We start from the raw sequence: 24,243 nt of genomic DNA, 5'->3' as shown, positions 1-24,243 counted from the left end.
CATGAGGATTCACTATTAATGTTGTGCATTCTATGGCTTTGGATAAATTTGTAATGACATGTACCCACTACTATAATATCATGCAGGGTGGTTTTACTGTCCTAAAAATCCTCTTATATTCTTTTCAAGAAGAGATGGTTTAAAGCAAGTCACAAACTCAAGAGCTATAGGAGCTAAGAAGATAAAATGAGGAAAGTGGATAACGAGAAGGGGGAATTAGATAATGGGGTGAAGGTTGTAGAGAAGGTGCCGAAAGGTAAGTACTCAAGGAGATAAGGAAAGTAAACAAGGAGGGCAGGAAGTAGACCAGGAGAGGCGGGGAGTAGACCAGTAAATGGGGGAGGTAGACAAGAATATGGAGGAAGTAGACAGGGAGATAAAGGAAGTAGAAAAGGAGATAACGAAAGGAGACAAGGAGATAAGGGAAGGAGACAATAAGATGGAGGAAGCAGACATGTAGATGGGTGAATCTCACATGAAGATGAGTGAAGTAGAAGATGAGAGGTGATAAACACATGAAATAAGGAAAGCAGATAATAAGGATAGGAAGAAAACTGCAAGATGGGAAATGGATAACAAGATGAAGAAAGTAAATAACAAGATTAGGAAAGTGATAACAATATAGAAAAATATGTAACTACAAGAGATAAGTAGACAATATTTTTTTAATTTTTATTTTATTTATTTTTTGAAGTCCAGCACCTACAAGGCCCTCATGTTGTGTGGCCGATAAGTCCCAGGTCCCTTTTGATTGCAGGAGCTGCTTCAGTCCCACCACCCCTGGGCTCAGATCCTCACACCTCACACCACAAGGTCTGCCTAATACCCCAAGACAATAATTAATTAAAACACTATGCCTAAGCAAACACACCTGTGAACAGGAGCTACAAATTTGTAATCTCTGGTTAAAGCAGTTACCTCCAGAGAAGAAGCTTATGGTTTCACTGCACCTTGAGGCATAATGACTGGTGCCTGTATCCTGCCAGGGTTCCCTGTGGCTGCTCATGGAAGACAGGGAAAGGCTCAAAAGCAGAGCACAAATGACAGTGGCAAGGCAAGAGGTACACCTATAGTGAGGTACAAGGAGGGAAAAAGGAGTGCTGGGGACATGGAAACATTTCTGCCAGCTTCATAATTTTGTTTAGAATTGGCTTTGGCCTATTGCTAATGGAAAAAAATATGTGAGGCAAAAACAAAACACAAAGATCACCTTTGACTCTAGAAAACAGAGACCACCTTTGGCAGAGTGCTCAGCTGTCAATAACTAGAGCAGCGGACACTTTACTTCAGTGCCACCAGGTAATCTGTCCATAGCCCTCAGTCCTCCTTGCTAAATGGAGGCAGTGCTAGCACACGGTAAATTATTAGGAGTTGGCTATACCTAGCTGGCTACCATTCCTGAGGAAGGTGGTGGGTTGGTATCTAATGTTTATGCTCATCTAAAAAGCTATATAAAACTGCAAGTGAATGTCTCAGGTTTTAAAGCTAAAGAATCAGAGGTAAAAACAGTGATTGAATTTTCCAACTTGCTGTGGACCCCTTTCCCTCTGAATCTCTTAAAAAAAAAAAGAATTTATTTAATTATTTTTAGAGAGAGGGAAAGGGGGAGAGAAAGAGAAGGAAACAAATATAGATGTGAGGGAGAAACATCAATTGGTTGCCTCTCATATATACCCTGACCAGGGACCAAACCCACAACCCAGGCACATTTTCTGACTGGGAATTGAACCAGTAATCTTTGTATTTTGTGAGATGGTGCCCAACCAACTGAGCCACACTGGTCAGGGGTCCCTCTCAATATTAACGTGTCTGTTCAATCGTAGAAGTCTCTGGATTCTCATAGAGGAGAACAAACAAATAACATTTTTTTTAAAGTTACTGAACACTCTTGGTGTTTTGGACATGAGGGACACAGAGACACCCAAGCCCAAACTCTATGAACAATATTTAGTGTAGCTGAACATGTCTTCGTTTTAAAATATACTTTATTCATTATGCTATTACAGTTGTGCCATTACTCCCCTTCATTCTCCTCCACCCTGCACACCCTCTCCCACCCACATTCCCCCCTTTAGTTCATGTCCATGTATCACAAGTTCTTTTGCTTCTACATTTCCCATACTACTCTTGCCCTCCACCTATTTTCTACCTACCATCTATGCTACTTATTCTCTGTACCTTTTCCCCCTCTCTCCTCCTCCCACTTCTCTGTTGATAACCCTCCATGTGATCTCCATTTCTGTGGTTCTGTTCCTGTTCTAGTTGTTTGCTTAGTTTGTTTTTGGTTTTGTTTTAGGTGTGGTTGTTAATAACTGTCAGTTTGATGTCATTTTACTGTACATGTTTTTTATCCTCTTTTTCTTAGATAAGTCCTTTTAACATTTCATATACTAAGGGCTTGGTGATGATGAACTCCTTGAACTTGACCTTATCTGAGAAGCACTTTATCTGCCCTTCCATTCTAAATGAAAGCTTTGCTGGATAGAGCAATCTTGGATGGAGGTCCTTGCCTTTCATGACTTGGAATATTTCTCTCCAGCTCCTTCTTGCCTGTAAAGTCTCTTTTGAGAAATCAGCTCACAGTCTGATGGGAACTCCTTTGTAGGTAACTGTCTCCTTTTCTCTTGCTGCTTCTAGGAGTCTCTCCTTCATTTTGATCTTGGCTAATGTAATTATGATGTGCCTTGGTATGTTCCTCCTTGGGTCCAACTTGTTTGGGACTCTCTGAGCTTCCTGGACTTCCTGGAAGTCTATTTCCTTTGCCAGATTGGGGTAGTTCTCCTTTAGTATTTGTTCAAAGAACTTTTCCACTTGTTGCTCTTCCTCTTCTTCTTCTGGTACCCCTATATTTGGATGTTGGAATGCTTGAAGATGTCCTGGAGGTTCCTAAGCCTCTCCTCATTTTTTAAAATTCTTGTTTCTTAATTCTTTTGATTGGATGTTTCTTTCTTCCTTCTGGTCCACATCACTGATTTGAGTCCCAGTTTCCTTCCCATCGCTATTGGTTCCCTGTGCATTTTCCTTTATTTCATTTAGTGTAGCCTTCATTTTTTCATCTAATGTGCAACCAAATTCAACCAATTCTGTGAGCATCCTGATCACCAGTGCTTTGAACTGTACATCTGATAGGTTGGCTATCTCTTTGTCACATAGTTGTATTTGCTCTGAAGCTTTGATCTGTTTTTTCATTTGGACCATTTTTTTTATCTTGACATGCCTGTTATGTATGAGGGGCGGAGCCTTAGGTGTTCACCAGGGTGGGGCAACCCAGGTGCTGGGTTGTGACGGTGTATGTGGGGAAGATGTCTGAGAGGGAGCAATGGCACTTGCTCAGCCCTCCCTCGGACTTCAGTTCTTTCTGCTACTTCACCCAAGCAAACTGGCCCCTTCTGGTGCTGATTCCCGGGTGGGTTGGTTTGTGCACATTCTAGGACCCCATGGGTCTCTCCAAAGAACTCTCCTGTGAGGCTGGGAGTCTCTCCCTATGCCTCAACCCCCACAGGTGTTTTCAATCAGTGCCCCGAGGCTCTATTTCCTGGAGCTGGGACCCTGGGTTGCTCACAGTGCCTCACTTCACAATCGCCGCCTTGCTGAGTCTGCCGGTTGTCACCAGGTGCTTAGGGTCTGCCAGCTGCCACCTGTGTGCCCAGGTTCTGCCTGCTTCGGTCTTGCATGCCTGGGATGCCTTACTCGCCCATTCCCACTGCTCTTTGTGTCGAGACCCCTCTGTGCCCCATTGCCTGATTCTGCCCCTCCTATTGGTCTGGATGAATGTGTCTATTTTAACTCCTTGGTTTTCCAACTTCCATACAGTTCAATTTTCTGTCAGTTCTGGTTGTTATTCTGTTTCTAAATTGTCGTTGTCCCTATCTTCATTGTACGAGGAGGCACAGTGTGTCTATCTATGCCTCCATCTTGGCCGGGAGTCTGAACATGTCTTTTGAGTCTTCTCAAAATTGCTTATGAACTGAGAGCTGTGCATTTTCTGCAGAATCTGGAGAACTCTTCTGGTAATTACCAATTAAAACATGTTGGCAGCTCCTTGAAGCACATGGATAACAAAATGTGATTTCCTCCATTCCCTCAATCCCCACTTCCATCTTGCCCAATCAGGGTGATGATGCTCGTTCCTATAAAAAGAGCTAATACAATTAGCCTCCACTGTTATACAGGGAAAATCTTTATTTAATAAAATAATGTATTTTGCTTCATTGCCAGAACAGCAATAAAGCAGCACACAGAGAACCATAATAGCTCACCAAGTAGGTTCTTACTGTGCCTACAAGTCTGGCATTTGGGGCCATGTGGGAAGCTTAGAAGGCTGCTTCATGAAGAGACATGTTTGGGCAGTTTGTACCAACCTCAGTAAGAATGATGTAATTAGGTGTTTCCTTTGAAATACAGTGAACATACCCTTTGGATCTGCAAATGGCCTTCCCATGTTCCCTGTCTAGAGAAAGAAATTGTGGGGGTTTCCCAAAGAGTATTCAGAAATTTAATTGGTGAGGGAGCTGTTTGTTGCTTCCACAACTGAAAGCAAGCATCTATGTGGAGTCCGGCACTCTGGTAATTTTTACATACCCAATTAAATTTGAATTTCAGATAAACAATGAGTATTTTTTCAGTGTATGTCCCGTGCAATATATATTTGCTAAACCTGGCAAGTTTATCTTGAGAGAAGAGAGGCTTGTTAAAATGGATCAACAGTCCCCCACCTCCAGAGTTTGTCGGAGGCCTGAGTGGCACCTGCGAAACTGCATTTCTGTGAAGTTCCCAGGTCAGCCTGATGTTGCTGGTCCAGAGAGCCACTGATCTACACTGTGGTGGCTGCACAGCAGTAATTTAAAAAAAAGAAGAAGAAAAGAAATCCATTGCCACAATTTGTAAGTGGGAAGATTTCACCCAGAAATCCACATTTTCAAACTATATTGAAAAATCTGAAAGATTTGGTCATACTAGTCCTACAATCTCATGTAGGAAATGTAGCTGAATAGCTTCTGGCCCTTTTAGGTGGGGCCCCATTCCCCATTCTCCACCACTCAGTCCCGACTCCCCACCACTAGCTGAGTACACATGTCATTTATAATCACATGTGTGCTCCCCCCGCCTTCCTAGAGCAGGATTAAAAATGAAATCTTGTTTCCATCACAAGTAGGCAAAGAAAACCAAGTGTTTTTCAGAGGATACTCTGCCCATGTGCTGCCTGACTCATCATAGGCATCTGAATTTAATCTCTTGTTTAGTTTTCCTTATGAAAAATTCTGCTATCAACCTTGCTTAGAGCTGTAAAACAGTTTAGCAAACTCGTGTTTCCTGGAGAGGGCAAAGACACAAATTTTAGCCTAGTTCATGTCAGTTACTACGAATTTCCATATTACTAAGAGTGGAATTAAGTTTATTGTATTTTTGAAATCCAAACACAGTTTCAATTATTACTTGCCACTAATGGCTTATAATGAAGGCAGAGCTTGTTAGCTAAGCAAACAACTGGCAAGTTTGTTTAAAGTGTAAACAGAGGGAAAATTCATGAATTAAACGAATGAATTCATTGATTGTTCTCCCTGGGCTGTAAAGAAGTATTCAGCTGCCACAATATATATTACCACCTTTGTTAAAAGGATTAGCTTGCTCCAGTTATCTTTATCTTCTTAGTGGTCACTTACAAAGTCAGTGTCTCTCTGAATTTTTGAAAGCGCTCATCTGCTTCAGTAAGTGCCATCACTTGGCTCCATGAGGTTCATAAAACACTGAGCCTTTCAGAACAATAGCCATATTTCCTAATCTCAAACTGGGACACCATGAATAGACCTATAGGGAAAGCTTGTGGAGATAAAGGGAAAAGATGCCTCCTATTTTCCAGGGTGGTCTTAGAAAGTATGGGACAGATGGTCATTCTCAGAGGTATTCAACTTAACAGTATTGCCCTTTAAAAGGTAATAAAGTTCACCAGAAACAAAAATAAACAAATAAAAGTTTTTGCCCTCCAAAGTCTCCTAGTTTTAACTAACCTTTTATTTAAAGTTATGAGCCCTGCATTTCTTCTCTCCAAATGGAATGATCAGTTTTACTGGCTATGTATAGTTAAATCTCATTTCTCCTGTCATTCTGAGATTTGTTCACCATGTTGAAAACGTGGGGGAGCATCACAGGCTTTCTCTCCATCTAAGTAAGTCTTAGAGCCATGTCCCTGTTTCTGTGTGTGGTTGCCCCCTTGTGATCTAAAAGGCACCCGAATCCTTTTGTAATGTATTTAGCTGCAAGTAACAGAAAAGGCAGTAATGCTGGCACACACAATGAAGGGCTTGTTATTTCTTGTAACAAGGCCCCTGGAAGAAGGTGATTACTGAGGTTGGTTTGGTGCTCAATAATGCAGTCAGTGCTCTAGGTGTTTCTATCTTTATACTCTGCCATTCTTTCCATGTTCACTCTTGTCCTCATACTTGCCACCTCACAGTCACACACTGACCACCACAGTTCTGGGCATCACCTTCATGTGCAGAGGTGAGGGGTGCTGTGTAGCAACTACTATCCCTTTTATCAGGAAAGCAAAACTTTTCCTAGAAAGGCCATAGCAGATTTCCACTCATTGGTTACCCCCAGTTATTACTCCCTTAGCATGGCAAAGAGGGCCCTTGGCTCTTTCTGAGCTCTGGTGGAAGAGGCAGGAAAAAGGGCTTTGCTTATGGGTGTTAGGCTCATCAACCCATGGGGGTTTGCTGCAACTCTCCAGCATAGTCCTCTTTCTCACAGATATTAAAGCCATTCCTTGGGTCATCTTTTGGAATGCAAATACTTTCTGAAGGGATAATATACTAAAATAATTAACACTGACATGTTAGTTATGTGCCATGTGCTATTTTTCTAGACAGGAGGCATCTGAGGACAGGGACTGAGGGATGGGCCAGTATGGAGATGTCAAAGACGCAGTCTGTTTACTTCCCAACTTCAATTGATGCTGGCTAGCATTTGGACTTTTATTTTACCTTCCTATACTGCAAGAAGACCAAAAACCTATCAAACCTAAAGGCAGGGTTATAGATGATGGTGGTTTTTAGGAACTTGGGCTTTGGAGACAGAGCCCTAGGTTGACTGCCAGCTCTCACTTGCAGCTGTCTTGCTGTAGCAGTTTTTATTGCAGCTGTAACAAATTATCACAAACTCGGTAGCTTAAAACAACACAAACGTATCATTTCACAGTTCTTCAGGTCAGAAGTCTGACACGGATCTCACAAGTGAACATCCACCCTGTGAGAAGTCAGGTCCTTGTGTGTGTCAAGGGGGAGGTGACTGGAAGGGGCACAGGTCCCTGCTGGGGTGTTGGTCATGTTCTTTTTCTTGATCAAGGATGCTGGTTACAGAGATGCATACAGTTTGTGAACATCGATGAGCTGCACATGTGAGAAATGCATGCACTTTCCTGCATGAGTTTTGCTTTGAAGAAAAGTTGAAAACAAAAACAGGAATAAATATTTTGGGAGGTCTCCATTTTTTGCTTGGAGAAATCGAGGCAAAGATTGAGCCAGAGTCCCGTCTGTGAGACCAGAGACTGGGCAGTCTGACCCACAGTCTTTCAAGTTCAATGTAGTTGAGGCCAGTTCCCAACACTAGTTATACATACATTTTTTAAATCTCTTGAGGAAAATTTCTGTTCTCATTTGCCTTTGCCATAGAATCACATTTCTTTTGCAAGTGAAAGGTACCTTGTATCCTCTAGGCACACCTGTAAAAACAGAGCTGATACTGTCACATATCCATGTCTGTTTCATTTTCTTTCAGACACAGTGGAAAACATGCCATTATAATAAACCCCTTTTGCATCCTGGGCAGCTGGAAAATTACGTTATGGTTGAAATGACATCATTCAGTTACGACACTGAGCCAGCAGCTGTGCTGAGAAATCTGGGAGAGGCAGTGACAGCATGGATATGAACGCCACTTGGCAATGAATCCACACTTTTTATTAGCAAATGGCTTTTTTACTGCCATGACACTTTGGAAAACGAAACTGAGGCAGCTATACTGTCTGAGGCCACTGATCACTCAACATCCCTTATCTCTGAAACTAACCACATTGGCCTAAACAGGACAAGAATGAGAGAGGGGAGAGCTCATTTTAAATAACTAGTTCCAAAGGTGGAAGACCAGGTGGCAGGGCCAGGCCCATAGAGGGTGCCTGGGAATGGTTTGGCCTTCTCTCCATCTCTATCAATTAATTGTTTCTACAGTGACCATAATTGTTTCTAAAGTGACCATAAGTATTAGTAGTCATGATAATGGAATAAATAGTAGTAGTAATTATAGTACTATGATAATCTCCTCTGATGGAGACTATTGATGTTCCGTGACAAAATACTCTAGTCCAAACCCAGCTTGCTTATTAGACAACTATAACATCAGGACAAGGCCCTGACCCTCCTCCAACTTTTCAACTTTTAGGATGAACTATAGGAAAATGATGATATCTGACCATTTTCACCATCCAAAAATGGGCAGTTTCACATGGCTCATCCTACTAGACTATCCCTCCCCCACCCAAGATCCTTGTCTGTAAAATCATCAGGAGCTACCACAGATCTAGGGAAATCCCCATACTTCTCAAGCAACAGAGAATTAGAAATGCTGCCACATCCCTTGTGGAAAAGCACAGATGACAGGTCCTGGGCAAATAACACTGTGCTGTCCTCAGAAAGGGCTGGATCCTAGGCCAGGACCCCCTCTGTGTTTTGCCTGCTTAATGTGAAGCCATGTGTCTTGGATTAGAAGCATTTCCTCAAATCAACAGCAGAAGCAGGAGTGGCCAGAGGAGGGAGGATGGAATAGCAATTACTCCTGAGCCTTGAGGGAGGCTAAGCAAGTCTGTCTCTGACGTGCTCCATGCTGCAAGGCCACCCAAGACCCATGTCTACACCTGTAAGCCAGAGGGAACGAGGCTGGGATATCATTGCAGAGAGGCTGGGAACCCAGCAGGGTGATTTCAGGGCACCAGGCTGCCACACATGCCCCGCCCCTCCTTCTGCAATGGCGTCAACCTCAGTGGGTTCAGCCATTGCATGGACAGGCTCCAGTGGGAAACAGCATGCTGTCTCATAGCTGCTTTCCACAGGTGAACATGTGCATCATATGTATGTAGCCAGCTGCCAGGAAGGGCTCTAGGGAAGAGAACAGGTTCATTTTGATGTAGGACTGGCAGTGAGGAGGAAAGATGAGAGGGTAGGGGCACTGTCAAGGAGAAAAAAATTAGGCCATAATAGGGTAAGAAGGGCAAATCTGGGGGTAGGCACATGCCGATTCCAAGGCCAGCACAGACTTTGGCTCATAGTTGTTCTGCTGCAGCCACAACAGGTAAGATGGCCTGGGGTGGAAAGAGGAGCTGGCATTGAAGCTGGGGAAGCTGTAAGACTGGTTCTGGAATCCCTAGACACCCAATCCAAAAGGGGTCTCAGGGATCCACTTCTCCCCACTCTACATGTAAGAAAACAAAGACCCAGGAATCCAGTGTCCATTGCCACATGCGGGGAGCTGCCTGTGTGCCCCAACCAGTCCATGTCAGACTTAAGTCTGCAGGACACTTTATTCAAAACTGGTTTACAAAATCTCAGTCATAGCAGGACCAGTCAAACTGGTGACTAAAGCTAGAGTGGTGACTGAGGGCAGAAATCAGTGCATGCCACACTCTACAGCCACATTCACAAAATGCTTCTGAGACAAATGTTATAGCACAAAACAGCAGCTGATTATGAAGATGTTTACTCTGGTAAGGCTTGGCCTTTTCTTCTGCTGACAGAGGGTTACCCTTAAGGAAAGATTCAGCCACATCAGTTTGTTGTTGTTCACTGGTTTTTATGTGGGGGGACAATAACAACAAACAAGAAAAAGAAGACATTTCATACTATTTTCTAAGTATAAAAAGTGTCCTATGTTTCACAGTTGTGAAACTAAACAGTGGTTTACCTAATTGTTTTCAAATTTTCTCTTTTGTTCTTTCATCTTTTTTATTTTTAAGGCTCTGAAAATTCACCTTTGGATAGAACACATCTGAGGAAAGCAAGCCTGGCACAAAGAAACACTGGGTTACACCTGTAGCGTCAATGTAGGTAACCTTAACTACAGTGTTTGCTTTTACAAACACTGTAATGTATGGAATAAAATATTAATAGCCATTACCTCAGTTCTTCTGAGAACAGACCTGAGTCACAGATTCATGTGTGTGATTTCCACACTTGCCCCTCACTGTGAAAACTGCTCACGTGGCTAGGCGATGGAAGCCTCAAAGCAGGCAAGACCAAGCCCAGTGTGTTTATATTCCATAATATCATGGGAAACATTGCTTATTTTGGTGACCAAGTTCCGTTCTCCTGAATTTACCACTTATTACACATTTTGAGACTAATCCACCTAAACACATACCAGGAGGGGTGACAAAATTATTTTTAACTTACAAAGGAAAATATTGGAATACTAGAATAAGATTAATATCTCCGATTTATCAGTGACTAGATTTGGCTGAAGTCTCTGGCATTCAAAAGTTCTAAAAGGGCAAAATATTTGTGTTGATGGATGTATTTCCAGTATCTCCCATTTGTGTACTGCAAATGGGCATAATTAGATTTTAAAACTTTGTGTGGGTGTTGTAAAATGTACCAAAGACATTCAGCTTCCCTGGGGCTTTAGCAATTCTGGTTTCCCCTTTTCTCCCGCTGCTTGTCCACTGTCTTCTTGATCAGCTTAAGTTCACAGTAGCTTAAAACCAACTGCTTGACAATTTTGTGTATGATCATTATACAGCTGAGTTAAATAACAAATGAAAGTCAAGTGCCCACCCAGTACCTAACATACAGTAAACATGCCACAAATGTTAGTTCCTCCCTCTTATGCTCTCTTAGATTGCTAAGTGCTTTCAAGTCCACGTTTAGAATTGATTCTTCAAATCTCTCACGAGAGAGTGTAAAGTGAGCATTCTGCTGTATTGTGAAGGTTCAGGAGGGGGATGATAGTTAGTTTACTCCTCCCGACAAGATCCTGGCACAGTCTGAGCCAGACCGACACTAGCTCTGTCTGCCACAGCTCAGCTGCAGGGCTCCTGAACTAAACTGCTTCTTTAGGTGGCCTGCCACACTGAGGTGTGTTTTTTAAATCTGTGCAATAAAATTTGGTGTGGTTGGAGAGGTGGGGGGTGGATGGGAACCCACCCACAGGCAAGTGACGTCAAAAAGTATAGGGAAACATTGGGCTTCTCTGTTCTCAAGAAGCTTCTGCTATGTTAAGCAACCTGAGAAGGAAGCTGACTTTTCAATAAAAAACAGCCGCTTTGGCAGCTGTCTGAGACAGCCTGGGGTCTTACACTTCCCTTCTCAGGAAAAGTGGGGAAAATAATTTCCATAAGTTGGAAAGGAAGAAACATGGAATTCAAAGAGCCTCAGAGCTGGAAAGTCACTTGAAGGTTATTTGTTGTAATCCGTACTTTCAAATAGCAAATAAGGAAACTGAGGCTCTGAGCAGGTTAGGGACTGAGACTCTGGCCCTGAATTTCCAGGACAGCCCACTCTCTGTACCACACTGCCATCACAAAAGCAACTGCCTGCCCCTCTGCCCACAGTTCAGAGGAGAGAGTGCCTTGCGTTCCAGTAAGCACAGTGTTATTTCAATGGAGGTTCATGGGTGCCTGAGGGGAGAACTGTTCTGTTCCACTGACACCCTGAGACCAGAGACCTTTCCTGGGAAGAAGCTCTGGAGATGCCATGCATGTGTGTATGTTTGTGTAAGGGGTACACAACCAGGCAGGTTGTTCCTCTTCTACCTTTGCCCACAGTAAGTAGCCTACTGTGTGGGGTTGAGCACACTTGGTCATGGACCTTGCAGCCTGCACCCGGCATCCTGGAACACTGGGAGCTATACTGCATGGGGACTAGGACCAGCTATTGGGCCTCTCAGCTCTTTGGTTTGCTCCTCTGCAGAGAGGGCCCTGAGGTGACAGCTAAAGGACAACTGAGGAGTCACAAAGCAAGGCTAACCACACATTCTATCTGCAGCTGCAGGTTCAGCTCTTCCTTGTGTCTTCAGGAAACCAACTGAGCCTGATTTAAAAATACTGTTATGTCACTCATGAAACTGTTCATATTTTCCTTAGTAAATTAACTCTGCCATGGGTGACCTCCCAAAAATGAACTCCTTCAATTAACACAGTGATACCCTTATAATTTTATAACATACAATTATTACTCTTATGTTTGATAATTTTTACCAAATCATTTTACCAAATTTTTGAAATACTTTTACCAAATACTTAAAAGACCATTCACATTCATGTTTTCTTTCTCCTTTTAACTGAACTGTAACAGTTTTGTGTGTGTTGTGCATTTTTTCCCTTCAGGTGGGAAAATAAAGGCTTAGAGAGAAAAAGACCTGGAACAGCAAGCATGGGGTGGCAGAGCTGGAACTCGAGCCTAGCTTTCCTTCTGTCACTCTGAACACACATGCAGCAGGTCCACCTTTAGTGCCATGGTTCACCAGGTGATTTCAATCAGGGAATCTAAGTTCTTGGTCTAAGAATGGGTTGGAAAAATAGAGCATAGAAAACAGATACTGATGAAGAACAATTCATTCAGCAAATATTTACTGAGAGCCCGCTAAGTGCCAGGCCCTATGCTCACTGCTTGAAATGCATTAATGAACAAAAGGGACAGGGATGACTCACCTTCCAGTCAAGATGGCAGCTAAGGTAAACATGGCTCAATTCCTCACACAAACACACCAAAATTACATCTAAATTATAGAACCACCATCACTCAGCACCATTAGAAACTGAGTTGAATGGAAGTCTGACAACTACAGAATTAAAGAAACCACGTATATCCAGACTAATAGAAGGGGTGCACATGTGGAACAGGCTGCTCCCACATCCATATGAGGTGGATAAAAATTTGGGAGGGATATCTCAGGAGCAAGAAGTCAAAGCCCCACACCAGGAGCCCCAGTCCAGGCTTCCAGTGTCAGGATGATAAGTCCCCATAACTTCTGGCTGCGAAAACCAGTGGGGATTGGTGGAAGAAACCTCTGGGGTCCCCAAGCAGTTCTCTTTAAAGAAACCCACACACAGGCTTACTGAGACTCACTCCATCTGAGCTCTAGTAGTGGAGGAGCAGCTTGAAAGGCATCAGTGGCATATAAGGAGGAAATGAAGTGTCTGGCATCAAGGTGAGAGCTAGGGGACAGCTTTCTACCAGACAGAAAGGTGGGCAACGCCGCTGTCCCTCTTCTGAACCCTTCCTCCACAGAACCATAGAAGTAGCAGGCTGGTGCCATATCTGAGACTCAATCAACCTGGCTAACATGGGGGTTCCCTGGAGATCCCCAGAGATGCTGTCTCATGCAACATAGGAACCCACCATATGGGTCCACCCAAGCTGCAAGACCATGGCTGGTCTTGGCTCATGTTTCAAAACTTCCTAAACCCTCTCAAACCAGCAAAGCCAGCCACAGTGAGCTCTGAGCCTCCACACCTCTTGCTACCTGGCCTAAGGCCCAGCACTAGCAGCAGCCAGCCTAGGTTCACAGCTTTGCTTTACCTGGGAATCTCGAAGCCCAGCACAAGTAGCAGCCATCACAGATTGCTTTATAGTTCAGGCAGGGTGGCTCTGAGCAAAACACAGGTGGGGGCTGACCTCAGTCCGCATCACCTAGGAAACTCCAGATCCCGTGCACTGAATGGGCAGTTACAGACCATGTCGGAGCACAATCACTTGGCCTTCGCACAGCTGATACCCCATGGAGGATGGAGGTTTGTCGTCAGTGGTCACAGTCAGTCCTTGCAGATGACTGATCTGGCTAAATCACTCCCATTGACCTGCCAACAGCAATCAAGGCTCAAGTACAAGAGGAGGGTGTACTCAGCCCACACTAAGGGTGCACCTCAGGTAACCAGCTTGGGTGATAGGTGAGGCTATGCCACTGCACCCTACAATACCTACTACATCGAGCAGTGCTACAAAGACACAGAGTCATAGCACCACTACCTAAAACTTAGAAACGAACATAGGCAGGCTGCCAAAATGAGGAGATGAAGAAACATGGACCAGTAAAGAACAGACCAAAACTCCAAAAAAAGAACTAAAGAAAATGAAGATAAGCAATCTATCAGATGCAGAGTTCAAAATACTGGTTAGAAGGATGCTCAAGGAACTTAGTGAGCACCTCAACAGCATAAAAAAGACACAGTCAGAAGCTAAGGATACACTAATTGAAATAAAGAACAATTTACAGGAAAGAACAGTAGAGTGGATGAAGCCAAGAGCCAAATCAATGATTTGGAACACAAGGAAGCAAAAAACAACCAATCAGAACAAGAAGAAAAAAGAATTAAAAAAAATGAGGGCAGTATAAGCAGCCTCTGGAACAACTTCATGTGTTCCAACATTTGCATCATAAGGATTCCTGAAGGAGAAGAGAAAGAGCAAGAATTTGGAAATCTATTTGAAAAAATAATGAAAGAAAACTTCCCTAATTTGGTGAAGGAAATAGACACGCAAGTCCAGGAAACACAGAGTCCCAAACAGGATGGATGCAAAGAGGCCCTCTCCAGGACATATCATAATTAAAATGCCAAAGGTTAAAGATAAAGAGAGCATCTGAAAAGCAGCAAGAGAAAAGAAGTTAGTTACCTACAGGGGAGTTCCCATATGACTGTCACCTGATTTCTCAAAAGAAACTTGGCAGGCTAGAAGGGATTGGCAAGAAATATTCAAAGTCATGCAAAGCAGGGACCTGCAGCCAAGATTGCTCTACCCAGCAAGGCTATCATTTAGAATAGAAGGGCAGATAAAATGCTTCTCAGACAAGAAGAGACGAAAGGAGTTCATCATCATCAAACGCTTATTATATGAAATGTTAAAGGGATTTATTTAAGAAAAAGATCAAAACTATGAACAATAAAATGGCCTAAAATATAAAACTATCAACAACTGAATCTAAAAAATAAACAGCAAACAAGAACAGAGACAGAGTCATGGATACTGAGAGCATTTTGATGGTTACCAGATGGGAGGCTGGTATAGGGGAATGGGTGAAGAGGTGAGGGGATTAAGGAGTACAAATAGGTAGTTACACAATAGCAATGGGGATGTAAAGCACAGTATAGGAAATGGAGTGGTCAAAGAACTTATACACATAATCCATAGACATGAACAATGATGTGGGGGCTGCCTGAGAGAGTGGGATGTACTAGGTGGAGGGGGACCAAGGGGGAAAAATCAGGACAACTGTAATAGCATAATCAATAAAATATAATTTTAAAAAAAGGGACAGGGACTGGGGTCCTCATGAAGGTCACAGTCTAGCAGTGGGAGACGTTCCATAAACAAACCTTTACTTCTGTATTAAGTCATTCACTTCTCTCCCTCTCCTGGTTCCTGTGTTTTCACAGTAGAAACTTCAGGTCATGTTTGGATCCCCCCCCACCCCTTGCTTTATATTCTGTTCACTCTTGGCTGCTGCAGCCCCTCCTCCCAGAAGCCCCACTCCCTGAAGAACAACAGGAGTGATGAATGGTTCTGCATAGTGTCTGACTATGTGTTTTAGAATGACTGACTATAGTGTTTTAGAATGCTTGTTGGCAGTTGTTGGTGATGGGTGTTATTATCTGATCATTGATAGATTTCATTATTTGTAGCTTTCTATCATAGCTTTTACTGGAAGTGGCATGTGTATGTGCATGCTAGAGTATATTTTATGATAAGTTTTAACAGGGTTGGGGTAAAGGTGGGAGGTGAGCAGCTTTCCAAAAAGGGATCAGTGATAGGTACAGGGAAAGTACACTTGAGTGTCAAGGCTGTTCCTCTAAATACAACTATAGAGAAGAAATGACAGAAGAATGTGTATTTTTACTGTTTCGACTAAAACTAGAATTTTAAATCAAATTTTTATCTTTTCTTCTTGTCTATATGCAAATCTTAGTTTCTTGATACCCAGGCTAATTCCTACATCTTACTTGTGTGTTATCTGGGGATTCAGGACAGATATTTAATGCAATCCCTACACAGTAATTGCTTTTATAACATTTCAAATCACCTTTCTTAAACAATGTATAAGTGGAGTATAAAGAAGCCAAGGGTTTAAATTTACTAAAAGATCACTGATTGCTTTTGGCTTGTTATTGAGATAAATGAAATGCATTCTTTAAACATAAAAAACAAAAAAGGATGAGAGGAAGAAATAACATAGAACCATAAGTAGCAACTCAAAAATTATTGTCTTGGTTTATTTTATGTTGCAGCTACACAAGCCATCCCTTTTTGTGTGTCCATCAATAAGATATCTGTTATGCATTTGTACAAAGAACAAAGATGCTTTTATCATTTCTCAAATGTCTGTAGGACAAACCATTCATGCTGTCAAATCCCCTAAAACCTTTTCAGCAAATAATGAAATTCATCAGTGACAAATGTCAACATAATAATTTGTTAAATGCAAAACAATAGCAACATTCAGACAAGGCGCTTCATTTCATGTTATATCAACACTCCAATTTGTACCAAGTTTATGGCAACCCACAGATCATGCAATATTAAACAGGACTGCATTATAATGACTGAAACTGGAACAATAAGCCCTCCATCTAGAATGCTAATAGTGCAGCTGAAATGTGTGCTGTGATTCTAGTACATTCAACTCCTTCCAAACTACTAGAAATTCTATGATGATACTTATCTCTAATAAAAAGTGGTAGTATAACTCACATGGATGCATTTTTGGTGGAGAAAAAAGAAACCTGAAAAATAAATCGAAATCCTAGAGAAGACCTTAGAACTCAGTCCAATAAGACCAATTACAGCCAAATGAAATTCTTAAGGTATAAAACATACAATGAGAGAATCTTCCTAATTTTTATTCTCGATCATGATAAAAAAGGATACCTAACTGAGACTGTCACATTCTACATCATGGCAGGCTTTTTTTTTTTTTTAATGACTGAAAAAAATAAACCCCAAGAGAGTGGGTGATGCTAAGGCACAGGACTCTCTCTGTTTGCAATGTGAGAGGGAAAGTCTCTGAGTAAGGCTTCCTTGTGATTTTTTTAAAAACAGCTTCAAATGATGCCCTGAGCCCCACACAGAACTCGCAGCCACATACATTTGAGTTCCTTGCCCAATTTCATGATAACTCTGACTTCAGGCCACATTCTTTACCTCTCTAAGCTTGAGTTTCCTATCTCTAAAATGAACATCACAATCACTTTTTGGAGAAGCTATATGGATTTCTAGTACCGTGTACATCTTTGATAAATAAATGCCTTGGGCAGACTTCCCTCAGGTCATTTGATTTCACCTCTTTTAGAGAGATTAACTGAGTTGGACTTGTGGGCAGCTCAACTGAGAAAGCATCAAAGAGCACCATTTAGGGCAAAAAGAAGCCAGTGCAGTTAAATGATATCAAATGGCCATCCAATGGCAATCACAAGCATTAAGGGATAGTTTAAAAACTGTATTGAGTTTGGGTTTCCATGTTTCTTCAAATAATTCAATTACTGTAAAGAAAGGGTGAGGAAGACTGTTGGGAACTGCCCTGCCTGGTTTCAGGAGCTATAACTCCCCCATGGCTAAGGCTGAGTGAGTGACCTTCAGACCATAAGCCACTAAGGTGACAGAGCTTATCTCCTGAGCAGGGGCGCTGCCTCTGCTCCTTTTACCTCACCCCACCTGGCCCCCAGTGCTTGATTGGTTAGCCAATGACAGGTAAGATTCCTCAAGGGAGGGACGACCTAAGACAGGCATGATCATGGAGGCCCTCAGGGAAGGACTTGGGGGCTACAGAAAAGGGGTGATGGACCCTTACCCCTCGGCTTTGACATAGCCTGGGTCCTCATTCTGTCTGCGAGAAGTCTCCTAATCTCTTGGCTGCTTTACTTCCCCTGCCTAACTTAAGTCTGAAACAGTGACTTAAGCCTGAAACAATGTCTGTGGTGGATGCAGCCCTGTGCTGGAAAGGGCGCCCTTTCTTAGGGCAATAAGGCCTAAGAAAGAATATGTAAAATCCTGTGAAACTTGCTTTATTTAGAATGCTCTCAATTAAATGGTAAGGGTCCGAGCAGAAAGTGAGTGTGTTCCCCAAAGTTTTATGGACATTTAGCTATCTGACTCTGACTCAAAATAGGCCCTCAAAGTTCTTTGTATGTCATCTATTATTTGATCCTTACAGCCTGATAATTAATGAGCTTTACGTATACACCCTCTATTCCTATGCGAATCGAATCAATAAAAACTTCTCAAGGCAATGGCCAGGGCACTCTCCTCTTGAGAGGGTGGCCAAAGTGCTCCAAGGCTTGCTCTCCCCTTGAGAGAGAAGTCGCGCCGTCCCTTTTCCTCCATGGGACTGGGTAATCTGTGTGAATTTATTTTGTGTCATCCATAACACCACGTACACTTCGGGCCGGTGTCCAATTCAGAAGACCCCTGAATAATGCACCCACTGATCTATTCACTATAGTTTTTCCCTAGCACAGGTGCCTGCAGGCCCACTGCCCTTCTTTAAAATAGAAGTACACAAGCAGAGCTATATCCAGAAACATGAAATACAAAAGGTTATCACAAAAAGACAAAAATGAGTTTCCAATTTTCTTTAACTGGCTGGTGTGTGTGTTATATTTATATCTAAGAAAATAATAGAAAACTGAGGGCCAGAAAATGTACCTAATTTGTGGCTAAAGAGATAGATAAACACATCCTGTCTTAGTAGTGTGGCCTATTATAGATAAGGCACCTGTAAACTGGTGCCTTAGTGTGTGGGGCAGAGCCTTAGGTAATCACCAACATGGGGCAACCTGCTTCACTGGGTGCTTTGTGGCCCTGTGTGGGGCAGGACTCAGAGAGGGGACTGTATCACCGCCTGGCTTCTGGGGCTTTACCTGGCACTTGCCCCCTTTCTAGTCATTTCACCCACTTCCTGTATGTGACTACAGCCTTTCCAGCTGTTGCCCTGGTGCTGAATCCCAGAGCGGGTGGGTTTGCATATGTTCTAAGCCTGTGCAGGCCCTTGGTAAACTTTCAATCTCCTGAAAATCCAGCAGTTTCTTCCACAGTGCCAACCCTCATCAGTTTTCATAGCTAGAAGTTCTGGGGATTTATCTTCCTGGCACTGGAATCCTGAGCTGTGCAGTCTGGCCTGGGGCTAGGATTGCTTCCTCCCAAGGCATCCCGTCCAATTTTTATCCACCATGTGTAAATGTGGGACTATTCGTTCTACTGGCTCTCTGCACCTCACTGAGCCTCTGCACTTATCTTCCTATCTCTGTGACTCTGCCCTTCCTACCCACCTGAATGGATGTGGCCTCTTTAAATCCTTGGTTGTTCTACTTCCATACCTCTTGATTTTCTGATGGTTCTGGGTGTTGTCTTGAGATCTAGTTGTAATTCTTTCTGTGGTTGCACAAGGAGGCAAAACGCATCTACCTACACTGACATCTTGACCTGATAATTCCACTTATCATTTTTATTGGTTAAAATGCACTACTATGCTTCTTTCTAGTCATAAATGGGGACGACTGTTTGCAGAGGCATTAAGCAGCTACTGTGTTTTACCTTTCCAGTCACCTGTGTTTTAGCAGCTGACTCCACCCACACTATCACCACTATGGATCTGTTTGCTGAACTGAAGCTCAGCACACAAAGCAAGATCCAGCCAGCTTCACTATTTTCCTTTCTTGTCTTCTGAACGTCATTCACACTGAACCCTATTAACCTTTATTCATCTCTTTCTATATATGTGTGTGAAAGAAATATTAAATGACACATTCACTGGGAAACTAAAAGATGTCTTTTTACTATGCTTAAAACTCAGTGCTCAATTAACAGTACACACAAGTCAATTCTGAGTTCAAAAGGTAGTCTGGAAACAGGACCATTGGCATCTTTTGTGAGATTATTACAAATAAAGAATCTTGGCACCATCTCCAAATTGCCAAATTAGAGCCTACATTTTAATAAGAACCCCAGTTGATTCACATGCATGTTAAAGTTTTAGAAGAACTTTCCTAAGTGAAAAGTATATGCATTTTAAGTAAAAGAGGTTGAAGAAACTGGATTTTTGTTTACTTGTTTGTTTTTCCGCTTGTGGACAGCAAAAGATGTTTGGGACACTGAGTAGCAGGGGGCAGTGTTTAAGACTCAAAGGTTAATCCCATATTCTGAAGATACACTCTACATTTAACAACTATCAGATGAACACCAACCATATGTGGAATATTGTACTAGATGGAGGGGATTTAAGGATGAATAAATACAGGGCCTGTCCTCCCATTTGAAACATTCATTATTCCTGCAACATAATAAAAGCCATATATGACAATCCCATACTCAATGGTAAAAAACTGAAAACTTTTCTTCTAAGAAGAAGAACAAAGCAAGGATGCCTACTCTCACCTCTTTTATTCAGCATAGTATTGAAAGTCGTAGCCAAAGCAATTGGGCAAGAAAAAGAGATAAATGCAACTGAATTGAAAAGAAAGAAATAAAATTGTCACTATTTGTAGATGACATAATGTTACATATATCAAACCCTAGAGACACTACCAAAAAACTATTACAACTAATAAACAAAATGAGTAAAGGTGCAGGATACAAAATCAATATACAAAAAATCAGTTGTATTTGTATAAACTAATAATGAACTACTAGAAAGAAAAATAGAAAAAAAAATCCACTTAGAATTGCATCAAAATAAATAAAATACCTAGGAATAAATTTAACCAAGGAGGTGAAAGGTCTGTGCGCTGAAAACTATGACAGTCATAAAGGAAATGAAATTAGATACAAATAAATGAAAAGGTACTCTGTGTTCATACTATCCAAAGCAATCTACAGGTTCAATGTAATCTCTGTAAGAACTTTAATGGCATTGTTCACAAAAATAGAACAAACAATCCTAAAATTTGTGTGGAACCACAAAAGACCCCGAATAGCCAAAGCAATCTTAAAGAAGAACAACAAAGTTTGGAGTATTATGCTTCCTGATTTCAATCTATATTACAAAGTGATAGTAATCAAAACAGTATGGTATTGGCATAAAAACTGACACATAGATTAATAGGATGAAATAAAGAACTCAGAAATAAAACCATGCATATATGGTTCATTAATTTATGACAAAGAGCAAACAATATGCAATGAAAAAAAATGACAGTTTCTTCAATAAGTGGTTTTGGGCAAACTGAACAGCCACATGGAAAAGAATGATACTGGATCACCATCTTACAGCATACACAAAAATTAACTCAAGACGGATTAAAAACCTGAGTGTAAGACCTGAAACCATAAAACTCCTATAAGAAAATATAGGTGGTAAGCTTCTTGACATCAATCTTGGTGATGATTTTTTAATATTTGACAACAGAGAGTTCTGGCCAAGACAGAGGCATACGTAGAAATGCTTTGCTTCCTCACAAAACCAAAAGAAGGATAACAACCAGTTTAAAATCAAAACCACCAAAACTGCCAGAAAATCAAACTACATGGAAGTCCGACAACCAAGGGGTTAAAGAAATATTCATCCAGACTGGTGGGGGAGGGGCCAAAGATGGGCAGCCAGAGCAGAGAGGGCAAGAGGCAAGGTGGCAGATTGTGGGTGAGGTGGGGGGAGCTGGCTGACCAGGCGATCCCACATTCACATGCAGATAAGCTGGGAGGAACAACTGGGGAGCAAGACAGACCCCAAAACCCAGGGTTTCAACACAGGAAACTAAAGACTCAAAACCTCTGGCTGTAAAATTCTCTTGGGGTGTGACAGTGTGAGAAACTTCCAGACTCACAGGAAAGTGTGTTGGAGAGGCCCAAGGGGTCCTGGAATGTATACAAACCTATCCACCTGGGAATCAGCACCAGAAAGGCCACAATCCATTATGGGAAGTGAGGGAAATGACTAAAAGCCTGTGGAGAGCCAAGAAAGCAACATTGTTCCCTCTAACCCTTCCCCCACATACAGTGCCACAATGCAGGGATGTGGGTTTCCCAGCCCTGGTGAACACCTAAGGCTCTGCCCCTTACAATGTAGCAGGTGCTCCAAGACACAGATATATGGCACAAATGAAAGAACAAATCAAAACTCCAGCAAAAGAATTAAGTGATGAGGAGACAGACAACCTATCAGATACACAGTTCAAAACTCTGGTAATCAGAATGCTCACAGAAATGACTGAGGCTGTTTGCAAAATAAAGGAAGGAATGAAGGCTACACAAAGTAAAATAAAGGAAAATATGCAGGGAACCAACAATGAAGGGAAGGAAACAGGGATTCAAATCAATGATTTGGAACAAAAGAAAGAAATAGACATCCACCCAGAACAGAATGATGAAATAAGAATTCCAAAAAATGAGAAGAGGCTTAGGAACCTCTGGGACAACTTTAAATACTCCAACGTCTCAGTCAGAAGCAGACGGAGAACAAGAAATGGAAAACTTATTTGAAAATATAATGAAAGAGAATTTCTCTAATTTGGCAAAGGAAATAGATTTCCAGGAAGTCCAGGAAGCTCAGAGAGTCCCAAGAAAGTTGGAACCAAAGAGGAACACACTAAGACACATTATAGTTAAATTGCCAAAAAATAAACATAAGGAGAGAATCTTAAAAGCAGCAAGAGAAAAGGAGACAGTTACCTACAAAGGAGTTCCCATATGACTATCAGCTGATTCTCAAAAGAAACTCTGCAGGCAAGAAGTGGCTGGAAAGAGTATTCAAAGACAAGACAGGCAAGGACCTACATCCAGGATCACTCTATCCAGCAAAGTCTGGAATCATTTGGAATGGGAGGGCAGATAAAGTGCTTCCCAGATAAGGTCAAGTTAAAAGAGTTCATCATCACCAGGCCCTTATTATATGACATGTTAAAGGGACTTATCTAAGAAATAGAAGAAGATCGGCCCTGGCTGGCATAGCTCAGTGGATTGAGCTCGGGCTGCAAACCAAAGCATCGCAGGTTCGATTCCCAGTCAGGGCACATGCCTGGGTTGCAGGCCACGGCCCCCAGCAACCATACATTGATGTTTCTCTCTCTCTCTCTCTCTCTCTCTCTCTCTCTCTCTCTTTCTCCCTCCCTTCCCTCTCTAAAAATAAATAAAACCTAAAAAAAAGAAATAGAATATCAAGAACTAGAAGAAGCAGAAGATCATGAACAGTACAATGACAACAATGTCACTACTAGCAACAACTGAACTTAAAAAAACAAAAAAAACTAAGCAAACAACTAGAACAGGAAGAAAATCATAGAATTGGAGATCACATGGAGGGTTATCAGTGGGGAGGGGCAGGGAGAAAATGGGGGCAAACGGTACAGGGAATAAGAAGCATAATTGTTAGGCACAAAATAGACAGGGGGAGATTAAGATTACTATAGGAAATGGAGAAGCCAAAGAACTTACCTGTACCACCCATGAACATGAACCAAGGGTGGGGGGAATGCTGGAGGATGGGGGGATCAAGATATAGGAGGGTAAAAGGGAGAAAAAAATTGGGACAATTATAATAGCATAATCAATAAAATATACTTAAAAAAAGATTTGACACCAAATGCAAAGGCAACAAAAGCAAAAATAAATAAATAGGACTACATCAAACTAAAAAGCTTCTGCATAGCAAAGTAACATCAACAAAATGAAAAGGCAACCTACAAATTGGAGGAGAGTTTTGCAAATCATATATCTAATAAGGTATATTACAGCTCATTATATATATAGAGATAGATAATATATATATAATATATTGTATTATATTAATTATATATGTAATATATATATTAATATATATATTATATATATATATTTGTGTGATTAAAAAAAGGCATAGGCCCTGGCTGGTGTAGCTCAGTGGATTGAGCGAGGGCTGTGAACCAAAGGGTCAGAGGTTCGATTCCCAGTCTGGGTACATGCCTGGGTTTTGGGCCAGGTCCCCATTGGGGGCCATGTGAGAAGCAACCACACATTGATGTTTCTCTCTCTCTTTCTCCCTCCCTTCCCCTCTCTTTAAAAATAAATAAATGAATAAAATCTTTAATTTACAAAAAAAAAGGCATAGGATCTGAACAGACATTTTTTCCAAAGAAGATATACAGATGGCCAACAGGTATATGAATGGCGCTTAACATCATCCATTATTAGACAAATGCAAATCAACACCACACTGAGATATTATCTCATACTGGTTAAAATAGCTATTATCAAAAAAAGAAAAAAATCCATGTTGGAAAACAATTTGAAGGTTCCTAAA

General features: G+C 41.8%; 1 protein-coding gene across 8 annotated transcripts in view; it reads right to left on the bottom strand.

Moving 5' to 3' along the window:
• Positions 1-24,243, bottom strand: part of LOC114512547 (aminopeptidase O (putative)) — a 439,198-nt gene that overhangs the window by 174,470 nt on the left and 240,485 nt on the right. The gene's annotated exons all lie outside the window — the stretch shown is intronic.

The sequence above is a fragment of the Phyllostomus discolor genome, chromosome 3, assembly GCF_004126475.2.
Source record: "Phyllostomus discolor isolate MPI-MPIP mPhyDis1 chromosome 3, mPhyDis1.pri.v3, whole genome shotgun sequence".
Taxonomy (NCBI): domain Eukaryota; kingdom Metazoa; phylum Chordata; class Mammalia; order Chiroptera; family Phyllostomidae; genus Phyllostomus; species Phyllostomus discolor.
This window is presented reverse-complemented; position numbering and strand designations above follow the sequence as displayed.